Source organism: Hesperophylax consimilis, chromosome 28 (assembly GCF_061612785.1).
Source record: "Hesperophylax consimilis isolate HC1 chromosome 28, BYU_Hcon_1.0, whole genome shotgun sequence".
Lineage (NCBI taxonomy): Eukaryota > Metazoa > Arthropoda > Insecta > Trichoptera > Limnephilidae > Hesperophylax > Hesperophylax consimilis.
Window position 1 is genome coordinate 21,343,309 of NC_142863.1, and position 5,127 is coordinate 21,348,435.

At 32.2% G+C, this 5,127-nt stretch overlaps 1 long non-coding RNA gene across 1 annotated transcript; it reads left to right on the forward strand.

Annotated features, from left to right (window-relative positions):
- Window positions 1-2,178: 2,178 nt before the first annotated feature.
- On the forward strand, window positions 2,179-4,127 carry LOC149410357 (uncharacterized). The gene is made up of 3 exons (XR_016305034.1): window positions 2,179-2,498; window positions 2,818-2,997; window positions 3,145-4,127. It is a non-coding gene; the product is annotated as an uncharacterized LOC149410357 (long non-coding RNA).
- Window positions 4,128-5,127: the final 1,000 nt, after the last annotated feature.

The window sequence follows — 5,127 nt, forward strand, 5'->3', positions numbered from 1 at the left end:
CCATTGGCAGCGTATCCCAAATAGTTTTTATATCACTGCCGCTGGCGCTGGGGAGATGTACAAGATATAAAGGAAATATAAACGATTTAATTAATTTTCTCAACTGCTTGAGAAAATTCCATAGATAATATCACGAAATGGTCAGATTGGCCGTAGAATGTTGGCTGCGCGGTTTCTGAGCATTTCGGAGTCAAAAATTTCAACCTATTCTGGCTAGAATCTGCTTAGGATTGGCCAGTGGCAGGGAGTGAGGTTTTGCCAGTGGCGTGGAGTTGGAACGTTTTATAAAAATTATGAATGTTATAAAAAATATGATAAATGTTTAAACAACGTCCGTTACAGTAACATTGAAAGAAAACATTTAGAATGCCTGATATTATAGTGTGCTTTGCCATGTGGCAGGAAGTTAATCTTGGTTAAATAGCACCAATTACACATCACTAGACATAAGGAATGATTTATAAGGCACGCATTACACAATACACAATAGTAAGATAACATTATAACTAAATTCTGAGGTAAGCTATACCCACCTTCACTGTAGTATAGAGAAATCTCAATTTATGATACATGTAAACCTGTACCTGCTGATCGCTTTATTTTTATTTTGTGTTGTGTTTTTTATGACCCTTCACTTTATTTTAATTATTGATATTTGAAAAATTCTCACCTATTAGGGTGTTTTTTCGCTGCGCCAATTGTTATATCTCTGCCTTTACTTGCAGATTTAGTGTGTTGGGAACTCTTGATAAAGTAAAAGGTTCTTTACAATAATTGCATTTATTTAGGTTACAATAAATAAGTCTGAATTTAGCTACACTGTTCATTACCCGAGGGTTGGTAATTCTCCGTTTCTAGAAGCTTGAAGTCTGACAAAGATACCCCAGAGGCAATTGCTATACTCTAGCGACATCTGTCGGACTCTGGAGTAAGCTTTATGACTAGTGCCATCTATCGCTTGAATACCCAACTTTTTACCATACATCACAGTTTCAATTTATTTGTTTAGCAAAAAGAGGCAGTGTTCAATGTCTAATAAAGAAATTTGTGAACACTAAACTTTGACTCTTATGATATCTGTCTGATTTTAAATACATAGCAAGAGTTGCTTTGCTGGTAACGGGTGATGCAGTCGTACGGGAAGGGGTTAATAATTGCCACCCAATGTTATTAATATGTCAATATTGAGTGTCTGTATTGGATAACTACTGATATTTTAAATATAAAGCAGGAGTTGCTTTGCTGTTGTGTTGATTCTATTTATTGACAAAACGTTATTCTATTTTTATCATCATTCTCAAAAACATTCTTGTTTTGAAAGATGGAAAAAAACAAAATTTACTAATTTCGTTATATACTATATTATATTTAATATTTTAGTTCTTAAGACTTGTATGTAAAAGTTGCACTGTTAGTTCCGTCAATAACGGATCTGTTGTTAAAAATTAATTATTTGATTTAATGCATTCTGTCAATGGTATTGAAAAACACTATATTTTATAACAGCATTTATTTAATTAAAATATTGTTTTAAAGATTTTTGTTATTTTATCATTAAAGTATTTTCTAGTATTAATGTATAATTAGAAAAACCATGTTTATTATTTTAAAAAAAATATTTAAAAAAAATGATGTAACTCTTTTGAAACTTGAGACAATATAATATAATTTAATTTTGTTCACTAAAATATTATATTATATGAAAATAAATGTACTAAAATATGATCTGGGCTTTTTATTTTTTCATCTGAATCTTATGTTTTAAAATTAGCCCACAATGGAGTTCTGATACCAACCCAGATGTATGGCAGAAGAAGGAAAAAGTAGACAGAAAAGGTAAAAACTAGATCCAAGGCCGTAACCTTCACTGGCTCAAGTGCCCTGAAAGAATCCAGTACAAACTGTGCTGGATGGTGTTTAAATCCATCAATGAAATGGCCCCACCCTACATCTCTGAACTATGCGTCCCGGAAAACACTGGTCTGAGACAGTCAACTCTTAGATCAGCAACATCAGCAGCTGTAGGCAGACTGATACCCTTAAATTACTTTAGTTACCATTCCTAAGAGAAAGTCCAGTTATATTCAATTTTCCAATTATGTCCTAAATCCTGTATCTAAATTTCGCTAATAATTAGATAATGTTAATTAAGGGCGAGTTGTTTCGGAAAAGCTGAACAATTATTCAGATTCCCGAGTTCTATTCAAATGTAATAAAATCTTCACGTCGATTTTATTCAAATACAAATTGGGTTGTTTCAACTCCGAAAAAGCTTCCGTTATATTTGAATAATCCGTTCCAGTGTTCCCCGCCGAATCGGGCAATTATTGCAGAGAATAATTTTTTTGCGAGACAGGAATTATTTTTACGCTGGCAACACCTCGTATTTTTATCAATCTGTCAAAACTTTTTCCCGCCGTCGCGTTGTTAGACTGCCTGTATTTTGTGATTGTTTATTGTCTCAAATGTTGAAAACTTAAAATGGATCCAAACTTACTGTAAGTATTGTAAATTATACCCTTTTTCCTTAATAAATATGAACTTTATGAATAAATAATACACATGTTTGTAACCGTATAGGTACGTGAGGCATTTTGTTTTCCTAAATCCCAATGTAAAGCTTGATAATATTATGTAGAGTTTCGTCTTCTAAACAACATAAACGATCATAATGAAAACATTTGCGATACCTCTATATAATTATCGCTTGTAATATTACCCGGTGTTTCTGTGCAATGAGACAGGTTTCAGCAATTACAGGAGATCAGCAATTCCTTGTACGATCTTGTTACTTATAAATATGAAATGTGTTTTCAGGAAACAATGCAATGTTGGTGAGGAAGTATAGCCATATTCTCACCAATAAAAAGACCGACGCAGTCATCTTCAAACAACGAGAGGCGACATGGCTTACTCTTATATCCGATTTCAATGGCGATGGATTCTGTCAAACAGCTCCGAGCTCGGTTTGAAAATATGAAGCGTCGGGCAAGGCAGGTTGGAATATATTTCTTAATTGGTATTAATCTTAACGCCATAATGCTGTTAAATGAACTGTTATATTTAGTAATTCGTTGCCCTGATGCTTTGTTTAATTCATGCAGGTATATATGTTTATTAATTGACTTTTAATAATGCTTCAAGGACGGTAGCAGAGAAATTCAGGAGAGGACTAGCGGTGGACACAAATTTTATGCGGAGCATAGTGGCTACTTCGATTGACGGACTCCCTAGCGTGTTTGACGATGACATCAGCACTTTGGTGCTGCAGGAGCTAGCTGGTGGTGGAAGAAGGTGGGAGTTTGGTTAGCGCCATAGCTGAGGTTTATTATGGTGTTGACTGCAGTTTACTAACTATTACTACAATGTTTCCTAGTTTTATATTAGTTCTTCATTTAAGATAATCTGGTTAATTAATGCATTTTCACATTTTTTTAAGCTTCCAACTCCTACCCCTTTGACAGCAGCGCCCCAGAACCAACGATCTAAAAACCTATTTCCTCTCCTTTTAAATGTAAGCGAATTTGTCGAATGATTTTATATAAGATGTTAGTAGAGTGTAGTGTAAAGCAATTATTTTACATTATCGTTGCTTTATTTAAGAAATTAATCTGATTAATTAATGTATTCTTATGTTGTTAATGCATCCAAATCCAACCGTTTTGATAGCAGCGCCCCAGAAACCTCAATCCTAAGGGCAATTTCATCTCCTTTAAATGTAAACGAATTTGTTGACTGACTTAATACAAGTTTTCAAACAAACTATTAGTAGATTTTAGTACAAAATATTTGTATTTCACTATCGTTGCTTTATTTAAGATAATAATCTGATAAGTTAATGTATTCTCATGTTGTTGAAGCATCCAAATCCAACCCTTTTGACAGAAGCGCCCCCTATTATACATACCGATTTCCGGTTTTAAAAAAAATTGGATTATTGAGACAAGAACGAGTAATATCGGAGTCATGCTAAAACTAAACTGAGATGAAAGCAGTTTATTCCCCTCTGTTCACTATCTACTGGGTGAATTCTTTAATGTACTAATATTAATTTTAATAATTTTTCTCTTTTTTATGTACACAATTCTTATGAAGTATTTTCTGGCTTCACAATTACCTACATTATATTACATGATAATACTAACAAATGTACATTGTGTACTTACGACGGCGTACTCCAGTAAGACCGCATTTTTCTTTTCTTTCCTTTTAAAACTGTAAATTTAAAAAAATGCATTTTATGCAATATTATGCACGGCATGTCCAGGTTTTTATATTATGCATATTTTTAATGCTGTGTGACCTTTACTTTATGGGCCGTATAATCTTTTGTGTTCTAATGTTTTTCAATTATTGTCAATTATTGTTAGAAAAAGATGAATGAATGCATTCGCACACAATTAACTAGTCCATTATACTATGTTCTTAAATGTTTCTTTCCCATTGTATAAGTATGTATTTTTGCTGTAAATTATTCTTTCTTCCGAGAGAGTATTCTGGTATAATTTTACTTTTTTCAGGGCACTAATAAAAAATAAATAATCACAATCGCTAATCAAGTCGCTACAGCGACCTTGATGTGATTTACTATGTAATACATTTCTAGAATGATCTATGTTATTACTAACTATATATGGAGATAATATACAGTACCATAGTTACCTGGTAGATAAGTATGGTACTGTAGACGGTATGGTACGGTACACTTAAGATTAATACTTAATTAACATTAACTAATTGTTAATACAGGATTTAGAACATAATTGGAAAATACCATAAATATTATTTTAAACCTTTATTTTCTTATTTTTTACTGAATTTATATTAACAAATTATTATAATCAGTAAATATTAGTCTGAAACACCCATACATATTTAAAAATAAATAAACTCTGAGAAAAAATAAATGCCGCTGATGGAAATTGAACCCGCAACCTTCCGATTTATTCATTTTTTTTCAATTTCTACAGTGTAGGTACCTAGGTGCCTTACTTATTTTCTCTTTTATTTTAATTTGTTATATTATTTTGATATATTTTGTTCCTCACTTATGTAAAATACAAATAAAAGAATATACTACATCTTGGTACTCTATTTATTTTATGAAATTTTGTAGGAGTATGCAGT